This window comes from Lepus europaeus, chromosome 16, assembly GCF_033115175.1.
Source record: "Lepus europaeus isolate LE1 chromosome 16, mLepTim1.pri, whole genome shotgun sequence".
NCBI classification, from domain to species: Eukaryota; Metazoa; Chordata; class Mammalia; order Lagomorpha; family Leporidae; genus Lepus; species Lepus europaeus.
Window position 1 is genome coordinate 44,555,662 of NC_084842.1, and position 15,603 is coordinate 44,571,264.

The window sequence follows — 15,603 nt, forward strand, 5'->3', positions numbered from 1 at the left end:
TGACTTTAGTATAAAGATTTAAATGACAATGGCAAACATGTGAATGCGATATAATTTGAATTGCAGTGCTAGGTTTTAAACTGAGATGATTGGAAATTGCTTCCTTTTCTCTGAAGAAAGGAATTTCTCATTGCAGAATCTACGATTAAGGTGGATTTTTGTTTCATTTTTCCTATAACTTCGGCATACTGCTAAATCTAATTGACAAGATTTCTCACTAAAACTTTATGCTAAACAAAATTTGTCACAGTGAGTTTTCCTTTTACTGTCTCCCTCCATTTGTAGATAAAATTTGTTTTGAAGCATCCTGCCTCCAGCTATCTATAATAAACTCAAAAAGAGAAAGTAATGTGAATAAACTGCAGGTTTTTACAAATAGATGTTTAAATCAAAACAGAATTAGGTTTTAAAGGATTGTGAATTCCTTAACTAAGCAAAGAATCTAGTAATAATACTACTACTTTGCACTTCTATAGCGCCTTTGACCCGAGGATCTCAAAGTGCTTTACAAACACTAATGAATTAATCCTCACAACACCCCAGTGAGGTAGGTAATTTAATTTTAAAAGAAATTAATAGTGTCTGATCTAGACAATGCACCAACACTAAATATGTCTCCTTTATTTATTTTTTTAATTTGAAGAAAAAAGACTCAAGCTTTACTTGACAAAGAATGATCTTATGGATCTGGGGGCATGGTATATCAGTTTTCTGTACCTGTTTTCAAGTAGCTACAAACTCTACCAAAAGGTTTTGGGGGAGGAGGGATGACAGAAAATATACCTCATCTGCTGGCTCACACCCCAACTACAGAGCAGGGAGCTGGGAATTCAATCCAGGTCCCCTTTGTGGATGACAGGAACCCAATTACAGCTTCCCATAATCTGCATTATCAAGAAGCTGGAATCAAGGGCTGGAGCCTGGAATTAGGAGGTGGGCACTTTAACTTGTGTCTTAACAGTAGGCTAAAGGCCTGCCCCAACCATAAGAATCTCTGTCTAGTTCATTATGATTTCCCTTTATATACAAATGAGAAAGACAGGATTTCACTTTTTTTTAGTGGCAAAACTAACAACTAGTACGCATGACTGTGGTATGTTTCTTTTCAGTCGTCTTTGCTGCCTTTCCTGTTAGGTAACCTATGTAGAGCAGGCCTTCCCTTAGACATTCTCTGTCCTTTACCTTTTACATAAAGTGAATAGCTCTCCACATTTTGCTTTTGTTTTAAAGTCAGGTATTTGGAGGAAAGCATTGTACAATTAATTTTACTCACTGTATTTAATCTTGAAGAATAATACACAAGTTGAATATTCGCAGGGTTTCAGAAGGAGTCTTCATTTTTATGACATCATTGTATCATGTTATTTTAAACAACATAAGTTGTCAAAACCAAATTTGGAAACACTTTAAAAATGAAGTCATTTTCACCTTCTATGGTGGTGGTCAAAATAGAAAAATGACTGGAATATAAGAAAAATGAAAGAACTGTGCGCTGTAACAGATATAATCAAAGCAGTAGTTTAGTGCTTTCCAGAGGCAGTCAGTAATATGTAATTTGGAGTTAAATGTCTGATATGCCAGTGAAATTATTCAGACATTGGTCTTTTATTAGAAAATAGGGCTCCAGAACATGTAACAGTTAATTTCTGTGTTTTTTCTGAAATTCCACAATTATATCATGCAAATATTTCAAATACATACTCTTGAAAGAAGAAATAAGCAGAGTGACTGACTTTTTGAAAAGTCCACTGGTCAGAAAAATAGGACTTCGTTTTCATGTATCTATCAGTCTCATTGAAAAACAGAGAAATTGGTTATCTAGAATCTGGGATCACTATAAGCATCAGTATATTTTAAAGTGTAATAACAAGAATGATGGTGATGATTCCCTTTTTCTCCTTGAAACTTGATCTTTGTGATATTAAATTGGTGTATTACACTGCTTAATTTTTCAAATTTGAAAGCTGTGTTTTAGGAGAGTTTCTGAATACAGTATTGTCTTTATGATCTATTGATCTATGTCATTACACTTTGAAATACCTTTACTTCAGTACCTGTCATACTTGAGTGAGATGTTATGAATTTACATACATGTATCTAAGATACTGTTACTTCTGAAAAATGAAATGGAACTTAGAGATATGTTTTCCTAATTTTAAAATAAATCCTAGAGGGCTGTGCCGTGGCTCACTTGGTTAATCCTCCACCTATGGCGCCAACATCCCCTATATGCGCCGGGTTCTAGTCCAGGTTGCTCCTCTTCCAGTCCAGCTCTCTGCCGTGGCCCGGGAGGGCAGTGGAGGATGGCCCAAGTACTTGGGCCCCTGCACCTGCATGGGAGACCAGGAGGAAGCACCTGGCTTCTGGCTTCAGATTGGCGTAGCTCCAGCTGTAGTGGCCATTTGGGGGGTGAACCAACAGAAGGAAGACCTTTCTCTCTCACTGTCTAACTCTATCTGTCAAATAAAAAAAATTTTTTAAAAGCCTAGAAAAATTATTTAACAAATTGATATTACTTAGTTTAGTAGTGATAGGACCTAAGTTACTACTTTTTAGACCAGGTAGTCATACACTCTAGTGTATACTGGTGCCTCTCCAATTAATATTTCTTAGCGTCTGCTAATGATGCCAGTCTTCTAAGGAAGATACATGGCATTTGGTAAATTGTGGCTTAACCCTTTAACCCAGTGGATAGGCTTCTTCACTAAACTTGACTTTACTGCCACTGTTCTTTTTCCCTTTTTCTTTTTTCCTTTCCCCTCTGCCATCTCCCCTTTTCCTTTCCCTTCTTTCTTGTACTTTCTGTCTTTCTGGCAGAAATTTCCTGTCTGCTGGTTCACTCCCCAATTGTGTGCCATGGCTGGGGCTGGACCAAGTCTAACTCAGGAACTGGGAACTCAGGTGGGTGGCTGAAATCAATCTTCTAGAGCCATCACTGCAGGCTCCCAGAGTCACTATTACCAGGAAGGTGGAATCAGTAGAGATGTTGGGTTTTGAACTCAGATATTTTGATAAGGGCAAAGGCATCTTAAACAGCATCTTAAATGCTAGGCCAAACACCCACCCATCCACCCGCTCTTTTTATTGATCTTAGTTATTGAAGAAGAAAAATTCATGAATTTTAAGAAATCTTGAAACCTTAGACTTTAACATCTCTAACACTCCTTTCTATAGTATTTGTTCTATTCTTCAAAAAGTGACACATCATCTGCCTATGCCCAGTCAAAATGTAGAGAAATGAGTAGTCATGTAGAGGTTTCTTCATTAAGTTTGAATATATTTCGGACTGATAATCGCCTAACATTTTTAGCTGCCATTTTAAAAAGAATTTTTTGTCTATCCTATCCATGTATTTATTTGTTTATTTAAAAGGCAGAGATCTTCCATCTTCTGGTTCATTTCCCAAATGGTTGCAACAGCCAGGTCTGGGACCAGGCCAACTGCGGGAGTCAGGAAAGCTTTTTGGCTCTCCCACATGGGTGGCAGGGGCCCAGTTACGTGGGGCATCATCCAGGCATATTAGCAGGAAGTGGATTAGAAGCAGAGCAGGGGCAGCACTGTGGCGTAGCAAGTAAAGTCCATATCAGAGTGCTTGGGTTAGAGTCCCAGCCCCGCTCCAAATCCCAACCTACCACTAATGCACAGCCTGGAAGGCAGCAGGTGGTGGCTTAAGTAGTTGGATCCCTGACACCCACATGGGAGACTGAGTTTCAGGCTCTTGGCTTGTGCCTGACCCAGCCTTGCCTACTGCAGGCATTTGGAGAGTAACCAGTAGAAGGGAGACCTCTCTCTACCTGACTTTTAAATAAATTTTTTTAATGTGAAAGTATTTTAAATTAAAGAAACTCAATAAAAAGATGATGCCCAAAAAAGAAATTTGGTTCATTTGTAAAATATTTACAATTAAAATTGAAAGATTCAGCAGTTTAATAGACAGGTTTAACCTCCATTGCTTTCAGTGATATGGCTGTAACTCTGAACATGTATCAGGCTTAGAAAATTAAGATGATTGGGGCTGACTCTGTGGCACAGGGGGTAAAGCCGCTGCCTGCAGTGGCAGCATCCCATATGGGCACTGGTTCAAGTTCCGGCTGCTCTACTTCCAATCCAGCTTTCTGCTATGGCCTGGGAAAGTAGTGGAGGATGGCCCAAGACCTTGAGCCCCTGCACCCACATGGAAGACCTAGAAGAAGCTCCTGGCTTCTGGCTTCTGGCTTCGGATCAGCACAGCTCCAGCCTTTGCAGCCAATTGGGAAGTGAACCAGTGGATGGAAGACCTCTCTCTCCTCTCTTCTTTCTTTTGTCTTTCTCTTTCTGTCTCGCTCTCACTCTGTGTGTGTGTAACTCTCACTTTTGAATAAATAAATAAATAAATCTTTAAAAAAAAAAAAGGCAGAGCAGCCTGTACTCAGAACCAGCACTGTATTTTGGGATGCTGCATCTTAGTTGGCTTCACCTGCTCAGGCACAACACTGGCCCCATTAGCTATCATTGAATTGTATTTCTGTAAATGGTATGATTGTGTAGATGTTCTGTTACACAGAAGCTCTGATATAGAAGCAGGGCATAGAAAAATACTGAGCTGCAAGCACAGAGTGATTTTCTTACACAAAAATAAACTTAATCCTGTTTTCCATGAACTTTTTAAAAGTCACTTTGTATTATTCTTGTTAGCGAAAACGGTAGTACAGTTATTCTTGGAAGATTCTAAGTAGCTGTTGGAATAGATGGTCATGTACTTTAGCTTGTACAGTTTTTGTTTACATGGGTACTGAAGTTAGAGGATCAGATTGTTGAACTAACTGGTTTCCTGTTGACATTCAGTTTCTCTGATACTGCTGGTGAATTAAAGTAGGGGAGGGCCATACAAGGGACAGTTAAGGAGAAAGATGAGACCAAGGGTGGTTTTGTTTTTGTTTCTTTCCAGAATGGTAGAGGACTGTTTCCTAGGAATGCTGTTAACTGTCTTGGATTTCCTTCCCTCTTGCTTTCTGGTCTTTAAAGTACTGTTTTCCAGATTACTTATATGATATAGAAGAAATCTTAGGAAACATTTTGTATTACAAAAGATGGATAGTGTTCATTTATACAGAGGCACTGACTTAGTTTGATGATTTTTAAGTGAAGAAGCAAAACTTCCTTTTTCAACTGATGTAATAATGATGCTTATTGTGTACTAATAAAAATAGCAAACAGAAATGTTGAAGAGTTGAAGAGGAATGATTGGAGGACTCCAGGTTGTATAGGGAGAAGAGAATATGAATGGAGGGTTTTGGTGTTTTTTGTTGTTGTTGTTGTGTTTTTTGTTTTTTTTTTTGGGGGGGGGGGACAGGCAGAGTTAGACAGTGAGAGAGACAGAGAGAAAGGTCTTCCTTCCATTGGTTCACCCTCCAAATGGCCAGTATGGCCGGTGCACTGCGCTGGTCCGAAGCCAGGAGCCAGGTGCTTCTCCTGGTCTCCCATGCGGGTGCAGGGCCCAAGGACCTGGGCCATCCTCCACTGCCTTCCCGTGCCACAGCAGAGAGCTGGACTGGAAGAGAAGCAACCGGGACAGAATCCGGTGCCCCAACTGGGACTAGAACCTGGTGTGCCGGCGCCGCAGGCAGAGGGTTAGCTAAGTGAGCCGTGGCGCCGGCCTGTTTTGATGTTTAAGCATTCATGTGGAAGAAGAGATTAAAAATTTTAGAGACTAAAACATTTTTTAATATACAAAGAGTTTCTATCTGTAGAAACTACTGGTCTTTTTTTTTTTTTTTTTTTGACAGGCAGAGTGGACAGTGAGAGAGAGACAGAGAGAAAAGTCTTCCTTTTGCCATTGGTTCACCCTCCAATGGCCGCTGCGGTAGGCGCGCTGCGGCCGGCGCACCGCGCTGTTCCGATGGCAAGAGCCAGGTGCTTATCCTGGTCTCCCATGGGGTGCAGAGCCCAAACACTTGGGCCATCCTCCACTGCACTCCCTGGCCACAGCAGAGAGCTGGCCTGGAAGAGGGGCAACCGGGACAGGATCGGTGCCCCAACCGGGACTAGAACCCGGTGTGCCGGCGCCGCAAGGCGGAGGATTAGCCTAGTGAGCCACGGCGCTGGCCTGAAACTACTGGGTTTTAAATGTTTTTATTTTTCATTCACCGACTGAAGTTACGCTTTTCAGAGTATAAAATGTTAGAATCATATGGGACATGTATTTAAAATATAAATTCCTACACTGCTCCTCAATGTAGCTCCTCCTGTGGTATAGTAACATCAGAATTAGATGTGCTGTTGACTTCGGTACATTTTTTATGCCTTTTAGGAATTTTACCCAATCAAAGATTAAGAAAAAAAAGTTCATGAATACATAAGTTTATCCTAATCTAAAATACTTTAAAACGTCTTTTCCAGGATAGATCATGCATATTTTAAAAATTTACAAAATATTACATGTATAGTTCTAGGTCCAGTGCTGTGGTATAGTAGGTTAAGCCTCCACCTGGAACACTGGCATCCCATGTGGGCGCTAGTTCAAGTCTCTACTGTTCCCTGCTAGTGGCCTGGGAAAGCAGTAGAAGTTGGCCCAAGTGCTTCTGCCCCTGCACCCACATGGGAGACCTAGAAGAAGCTCCTGGCTCCTTGCTTTGGATCTGCCAAGCTCCTGGTGTTTGTGGCCATTTGGGGACTGAACTAGCAGATGGCAGATAATCTCACTCCATCTTTCCCTCCTTCCCTTCCTCCCTCCCTCTCTCACTCTCTCACTTTCATTCTCACTCTTTCACTCTTAAATAAATAAATCCTTTTCTGAAAAAAAAAATCATGAAAAAGATTATTCTATAATCTAGTTGATTTTTTTTTAAAGTATTTAGTTCCATGAATACTCATAAAACCTGTATAACTACTCTCTTAAATCAAGAAATAGAGTGTTTCTGACACTCCAGAACTCCTTCTCTGCTCTCTGCCCCCTATTACCCCTCCTCTCAAAGCTGCCTATAAATTTATTTTGTCTTCTTTGATCCTTACCTGTTTTTGGTGTATTCGTAGCATACAAGAGCTAAAATTTAAGGAGTTTTGCAGGGTTTTTTTTTTTTTGCTTGTTTGTTTGGGAATTAATGTTTATTTTTCGCAGGTATTCTTTACCTGTTTGTTTCAGGCATTCCTTTGATAACTGTAAATCCTGTGGACTGTTCCAAATGTTTTAAATGCATAAAATTATAAAGGGAACTGTGTTGAAATATATTAGCAGAAGTATTGGAAATACTGTGATTGAGTAATAGGTACATTAAGTGGGTAACAGCCGGGCTGCTTCTAAAACCACTGCCTGCAGTGCTGCATCCCTTATGGGCACCAGTTCAAGTCCCAACCACTCCACTTCTGATCCAGCTCCCTGCTAGTGTGCCTGGAAGAGCAGTGAATGATGGTCTGAATCCTTGGATCCCTGCACCCACATGGGAGACCCAGAAGAATTTCCTGGTTCATGGCTTCAGATCAGCTTAGCTCGCGCCTTTGCGGCCATTTAGGGAGTAAACCAGCATATGGATGATTGATCTCTCTCTCTGTCTCTGCCTCTGCCTCTCTGTAACTCTGCCTTTCAAATAAATAAATAAATAAATAAATAAATCTTAAAAGATAAAAAAACTGGAGGTCTCCGTAACAGTCTTACTCATCCGAAGTTACATGGTTAATAAGTTTCTGAGTGCTTACTCCAGACCCCACCTGATTCTCTGCCCCTTGTGACTCTGGGAGTGCCATAAGAGTTAATGTGTCAGACTTCTTCCAGGATCCCTTAATTTTCAAAGCGTAATAACAAAGATGTGTGTATATTTGCATTCTATTTCTTGATTCATTACAAATTTATAAATAGAGAAGATAAATTATGTTTTCAAGATCACTCAGCTAGTCAAATGAGTATAAGGTAAGTCTTTATAAATTGAGTTGAATACCCATAATGCTAAATATTGATTTTTTAAATGGATAAAAAACCCTTCTGTATGATAATGAGCCTGTTACAAAGCACACAGGAAAATCAGTTTCATGAGGAAACAGACTTTCAGTAGTATCTGTTAATCTCTTCTTTACGTTAGGGTAAAAGTTGGAAAGAGTTTGTACTGTGTTGAAAGACAAGGGTCCTAGTTCTAGTATTTGCTTATGAATTTGTCAAGCTGTCTCTTCTAGTCAAGCCTTTTATGGTCCAAATTTCTAATCGGTCATCAATCACCTATTACTCTGTTGAGGCTTCCATTTTTGGAGTTATTTTATTTTCCAAGAATAAAATATCATATAAAGGTACCTTTGTTGTGCAGTATGAATGTCACTAAACAGGTATTGGATAAATTAGTATTTTTTTTCTTTCTTCTCTGAAGTTTGTTTATTTGAAAGGCAGAGAGAGGGAGAGAGAGATATCTTCAATCCACTGATTGATTCCACAAATGGCTTTGGACCTTTGAAGGATATTTTTCACATATTAAAGTAAAATTAGGGGCCGGTGCTGTGGCGTGGTGTGTAAAAGCTGCCGCCTGCAGTGCTGACATCCGTTATGGGTGGTGGTTCCTGTCCTGACTGCTCCACTTCCAATCCAGCTCTCTGCTATGGCCTGGGAAAGCAGTGGAAGATGGCCCAAGTCCTTGTGCCCATGCATCTGCATGGGAGACCCGGAAGAAGCTCCTGGTTCCTGGCTTTGGATTGGCGGGACTACAGCCATTGCAGCCATTTGGGAAGTGAACCAGCGGATGGAAGACCTCTCTCTCTGTCACTGTCACTGTCTCTGTCTCTACCTCTCTCTGTAACTCTGCCTTTTAAATAAATGAATCTTGAAAAAAATGCACTGCAGTTATTTATATTTAGAAGTAGCTGTTCTGGGGCCAGTGCTGTGGCACAGTAGGTTAATCCTCCGCCTGCAGGGCCGGCATCCTGTATGGACACTGGTTCTAGTCCCAGCTGCTCCATTTCTGATCCAGCTCTCTGCGGTGGCCTAGGAAAGCAGTAGAAGATGACCCAAGCACTTGGGCCCCTGCTCCTGTGCAGGAGACCGGAAGAAGCTCCTGGCTTCTGGCTTCGGATTGGCTCAGCTCTGTTTGTTGTGGCCAACTGGGGAGTGAACCAGCGGATGAAAGATCTTTCTCTCTCTTACTCTCATTGTCTGTAACTCTTACCTCTCAAATAAATAAATAAAATCTTAAAAAAAAAAAAAAAAGCTGTTCTGAACAACAAATAAATAACAGCAAATGAAGCTCTTTCTGAAGCTAACTTTTGACTATTTTTAATTATATTTACTGAATACAGTAAAAACATAATTTCAGCTAAGAATAAAATAAAAATTCACATCATCCCATCACAGGACTAAAGTCCATTTTGTTTATGTGAGAATATATTTTCTCAGGGTGTTTCCCCCCCTCTAAATTAGAATCATATTGCACATATCACTTTGTAACTTTTATACAAATTCTGTTGGTATTACCTAAGACAGAAAAATTGCCTCTCAATCAGGCAGTTGAAGAAATTGTTGTGGGAAAGTGTGTCCCTGGCTGGATTTATTCCAAGTTCTTTTTTCCGTGTTTAATGAGAAGAAATCAGAGACATAAAGTACAGGAGTAGGAGTAGGAGTTACTTAAAGACATTGAAGATACAGTGCACATTGGGAGGTGAATGTGACAGCCTCATGGGGAGAGAAATGCAGTATGAGTAGGATTGCCTGCACCCCAGTTTAGCTGCCCTTTCATTGGGGTAAGAGGTACTCTAATTGAATATAAACAGTGGAATTTGGTGGGGGTTCACTGCACATGATGAACTTTGCAGGGTTTTCATAGAGTCTTCAGGGAGCTCAATGCATGTGTTTATGGTCCTTGTGCAAAAGGAAGCATAGGTGGTAAAGTGGTGTGTGGGTGTGCTAAATTGGGGCGTAAGTAGGTGGAGGCTTTATTTTTTTTTTTAGTGTATTTTAATTTTTTGAAATACAGGTACAGAGAGAGAAGTATTCCATCCACTAGTTCACTCCCCAGATGGCCACAACAGCCAGAGCTGCGCCAATCCAAAGCCAGGAGCCAGGAGTTTCTTCTGGACTCCCACATGGGTGCAGGGGCCCAAGGACTTGGGCCATCTTCTACTGCTATACCAGCCATAGCAGAGAGCTGGATCGAAAGAGGAGCAGCCAGGACTAGAACCAGTGCCCGTATGGGATGTGGGCGCTTCAGGTTAGGGCTTTAACCCACTGTGCCACAGCGACAGCCCCCCCCCCTTTTTTTTTTGTTTCAAGATTTATTTATTTGAAAGAGTTAGAGACAATGACAGAGATATTTCATCTGCTGATTGACTCACCAAATGACTCCCCAGTGAAGCCAGGAGCCTTAACTCCATCTGGGTCACCCTCCAATGGCCGCTGTAGCCGGCGCATCGCGCTGATCCAAAGCCAGGAGCCAGGTGCTTCTGGTCTCCCTTGCGGGTGCAGGGCCCAAGCACTTGGGCCATCCTCCACTGCCTTCCTGGGCCATAGCAGAGAGCTGGCCTGGAAGAGGGGCAACCAGGATAGAATCCGGCGCCCCAACCGGGACTAGAACCCAATGTGCCGGTGCCGCAAGGCGGAGGATTAGCCTGTTAAGCCACGGCGCCGGCCAAGGGAGGACTTTTCTCTCTCTCTCTAACTCTGCCTGTCAAAAAAAAAAAATTTTAAAAAAAATGCTGCCTATGATTCTATAGTATTTCATCTCTATCAGTTCAGTGAGGAAAACATTGTTGCTTTGTTTTGTTCACTAATTGATATTAACAGTTGTATATGCATTTATTGACCATTTTAATGTAAATTCTCTGTATATAGCCTTTGGCATATTTCAAGGTGGTGGTAAGACTCGAATGATTTTTAAGAACTTTGTACACATGGAAGACATGAGTTTAAGATGTAGTTTTAATTTTCTCTCCAGTTTTTATTTTGAACCTTCAAATATTTTTTTACTATTTAGTCAGATATGTCAGTTTTTCTCTGCTCTTATTTTTATACTTAAAGCATTTTGACTTCAAAATTGTATATTATTAAGAATCTGGCTGCTCTAAATAACTCACAAGTAGAATCATGGCAATGTTTGTTCTGAATGACATCACAAAACATGTCCTTTAGGTTCATCCATATTGTAGAATGTGACAGGATTTCCTTTTAAAATATAGATAATCATTACATAGATATGCCATATCTTCTTGATCCATTTATCCATCATAGACATTGGGGTTGCTTCTACATTTTGGCTCTTGAAAGTAGCTGCTGTACACTTGTGTGTACAGGTATCTCTCTGAAGTCCTGCTTTCAGTTGTTTGGGATAATATCCGAAATGGAATTGCTAGATCATATTATGGTTATATTTTTAATTATTTTTTTAAAGATTTGTTTATTTGAGAGGCAGAGTTACAGAGAGAGGGAGAGACAGAGACAGCCGAAGCCAGGAGCTTCTTCTGGTCTCCCACACAGGGACAGGGGCCCAAATACTTGAGCCATTTCTCACTGCTTTCCCAGGCCATCATTAGGGGGCGGGATTGGAACTGGAGCAGCCAGGACTTTGGAACCAGCGCCCATATAGGGTGCTGGCCATGGTGGAGGCTTAACCTACTACATATGCCACAATTCCTACCCCTATATTTTTAATTTTTTTGAGGATACTTGATAATTTATACCATAGTGCCTGTATCGTTTGCATGTTGTATTTTTAAAAATGTTTAAATATATATAGAAAAACACAGAAGGTACCAGCAAATAATCACAAACATGTAGAATAAAAAAACAAGTTCCTACCATTCCCCAAGCCCTTCTCTTTCTCCTTCTTCCTCTTAGGACCCTGTGTTTCAATTTGGCTAATAGTAGTTTTAAAAATTTTATTAAATGGCATCATAACAGTAAGTGTTTTTGTGTCTTTTCTCAATAGTGTATAGATACAATTTGATCGTTTTCATTGATATATTATTATGTAGTACTACTTTGCCACTATGTATCCGTTTTGTTGTAGAAGGCAAACATTTTGGTTGTTTCAGACTGTGGCTTTTAATAATACTGTTATGGCGTCTGGTGCTGTGGCTTAGCAGGTAAAGCCTCCCCCTGCAGTGCTGGCATCCTGTATGGGCACCAGTTTGAGTCCCAGCTGCTCCACTTCCGTTCCAGCTCTCTGCTGTAGCCTGGAAAAGCAGTGCAAGATGGCTCAAGTCCTTGTGCCCTTGCACCCATTTGAGAGACCTGGAAGAAGCTCCTGGCTCCTGGCTTCGGATTGGCACAGCTCTGGCCATTGGGACCATCTTGAGAGTGAACCAGCAGATGGAGGACCTCTGTCTCTCTCTTTCTGCCTCTGCCTCTCTGTAACTCTGCCTTTCAAATAAATAAATCTTTTTTAAAAAAATAATAGTACTGCCCTGAACATTCTTGATCATGATTTTATTTTGTGCACATAATCATGGATGCAATTATTGTATCCTGAGGTAGACATTCAATTTTAGTAAATACCACAGTAAAAAAAAATGAATTTTGTAAATATTTATTCTCATGGACAGTATAATGAATTTTATTACTGTTTCACATATTATTGCTAGTACTTTGTGTTAACAGTATTTATCAACTTCAAGTATTTTGGGGGAATGAGTGAATTTTTTAAAAGATTTATTTATTTATTTTAAAGACACAGTTATGACAGAGTGGGCGGTAAACAGAGATCTTCTATCCACTGGTTCATTCCCCAGATGGCTGCAGTGGCTGGAGCTGGGCTGATCAGGAGCCAGGAGCTGCTTTTGGGTCTCCCACAAAGGTGCAGGGGCCCAAGCACTTGGGTCATCTTCAACTGCTTTCCAAGGCACATTAACAGGCTGCTCTGGAAGCAGTGCATCCAAGACTCAAACCAGTACCCTTATGGGACGCCAGCACTGCAGACAGCAGCTTTGCCCACTACACCATAGCGCCAGCTCCATGAGTAAATCTTACTATGACTTAATTTGTATTTTCTTGATTAAGGTTGAGCTTCTTTTGTTGTTGATTGGCTGTTTGCATATTGTCTTTTGTGAAGTTCCTGATAAAATCCCCTATAATTTTCCCTCTGAGTTGTCATTTTCCTTGTTGTTTTATAGACTTTCTTTTACACTTCTTGCATTAATAAACAAAAATTTGGTTACACAAGTGGGAAATGTCTTCCATTCTTTGAAATACTTTTTAAATTTAAACAAGAGGGTGTTTCCATTATTCTTTAGAACATCACTGCCTAATACAGTAGGAGACCCTAGTTCTATATGGCTATTTAGAGTTAAATTAATTCAAGGTAAGTAAAATTTTAAATTCCCTTCCTTCATCACAGTAACCACATTCTAGGTGCTTACTATGTGGTTAGTAGCAACTATATTGGAAAATAAAGATAGACTATGTCCATAATTGCAGAAAAGTTCCACTGGACAGTGTTGTCCTAGAACTTCATTATTGTAACTTCACATTTATATCTCTGATTAATCTGCAGTCGAAAGGACTTTCCTTTCCCCTAGGCACAGCATGGCTAGTGTCCAGTGTTGCCATAATTCAGGGCTTTGTTTTGTTTTGTTTTGTTTTGTTTTGTTTTGACAGGCAGAGTGGATAGTCAGAGAGAGAGAGACAGAGAAAGGTCTTCCTTTTTGCCGTTTTCACCCTCCGATGGCCGCTGCGGCCGGCGCATCGCGCTTATCCGAAGCCAGGAGCCAGGTGCTTCTCCTGGTCTCCCATGAGGGTGCAGGACCCAAGCACTTGGGCCATCCTCCACTGCCTTCCTGGGCCATAGCAGAGAGCTGGCCTGGAAGAGGGGCAACCGGGACAGAATCCGGCGCCCCAACCGGGACTAGAACCCGGTGTACCAGCGCCGCAAGGTGGAGGATTAGACTGTTGAGCCACTGTGCCGGCTACAGGGCTATTTTTATACCATCTGTTCAGTTTCATTGATATGTTTATCCTTTTGCCAATACTACTCTCTGTTTTCATTACTTTGCTTTAAGATTTGGATATGATATAGAATCCTTATGGATTCTGTTTGCATCTGTTTTGAACATGTAAAAATCTAATTTTGTACACCGTGTTTTTGATATATATTAGGTGTGTCTGTGTTTACTTCAGAGCCGAATTCTTGCTTCTTCAGGTTTACTTTAGGTTTAATTTAATTTATTTATTTTAAAGGTATAGAAACAGAGAAGCAGACTTCTATCTGCTGTGGTTTATTTCTGGGCCAGGCTGAGGACAGAAGCTTGGAACTCCGGCTATGTCTCCCACCTAGGTGGTAGGGACCTAACTGAGCTGTCATTTGATGCTTGCCAGGGTGTGCATCAGCAGCAAGCTGAATTCAGGAGTGGTACCTGGACTCAAATCCAGGTACTCTGATATGGGCTGTGAGCATCTCAAATAGCATTTTTTTTTTTTTTTTAAGATTTATTTATTTAGGTCAGCGCCGCGGCTCAATAGGCTAATCCTCCACCTGCAGCGCCGGCACACCAGGTTCTAGTCCCAGTTGGGGCGCTGGATTCTGTCCTGGTGTCTCCTCTTCCTGTCTAGCTCTCTGCTGTGTCCCGGGAGTGCAGTGGAGGATGGCCCAAGTGCTTGGGCCCTGCACCCACTTGGGAGACCAGGAGAAGCATCTGGCTCCTGGCTTCGGATCAGTGCAGTGAGCCGGCTGCAGCGCACCGGCCGCAGCAGCCATTGGGAGGTGAACCAACGGAAAAGGAAGACCTTTCTCTCTCTCTCTCTCTCTCTCTCTCTCTCTCACTGTCCACTCTGCCTATCAAAACTTAAAAAAAAGATTTAATTATTTATTTGAAAGAGAGAGAGTGAATCTTCCACCTGCTGGTTCACTCCCCAAATGGCCACAATGGCCAGAGCTGGGGCGATCCAAAGCCAGGAGCTTCCTCCAGATCTCCCACACTGGTACAGGGGCTAAAGCATTTGGACCATTGTACACTAGCTTCACAGGCCATAGCAGAGAACTGGATTGGAAGTGGAGCAGCTTGGTCTGGAACCAGCGCCCATGTGGGATACTAGCACTGCAGGCAGCAGCTTTACCCTCTACACCTCAGCACCAGACCCCCCCCCCCATTAAGTCATTTTGTTGTTACTATTTATTTAAAAGTCTTTATTGGATGTCTATAATGTGCCAGACACTGTTTTAGGTGTTGTAGATAAAACACTTCTCAATTTATTACAAAAAATTTTATGTAAATAGATTGTATGATGGAAGAAAATACATTCTCATGGTGATTCTAAAGACAAGCTGAGAAAAAGAGAAGAAAAACAGCAAGAAAACCCAAGCAGGAAGCACTAAAGAATGTGTTGCAATCCTTTTATAAGTATAGGAGAGTTTCTAAAACAACAACAAAGCCTTCTGGGCCGGCGCCATGGCTCACTTGGTTAATCCTCCGCCTGCAGCGCCGCCATCCCATATGGGTGCCAGGTTCTAGTCCCGGCTGTTCCTCTTCCAGTCCAGCTCTCTGCTGTGGCCTGGGAGGGCAGTCAGTGGAAGATGGCCCAAGTGCTGGGGCCCCTGCACCCGGGTGGGCGACCAGGAGGAAGCACCTGGCTCCTGGCTTCGGATCAGTGCAGCGCCGGCCATAGTGGCCATTTGGGGAGTGAACCAACATAAGGAAGACCTTTTTTTCTGTCTCTCTCTCTCTCTG

The 15,603-nt window shown here is 41.5% G+C and overlaps 1 protein-coding gene across 2 annotated transcripts in view; it reads left to right on the forward strand.

Moving 5' to 3' along the window:
• Positions 1–15,603, forward strand: part of PPP2R2A (protein phosphatase 2 regulatory subunit Balpha) — an 82,827-nt gene that overhangs the window by 48,259 nt on the left and 18,965 nt on the right. The window lies entirely within an intron of this gene.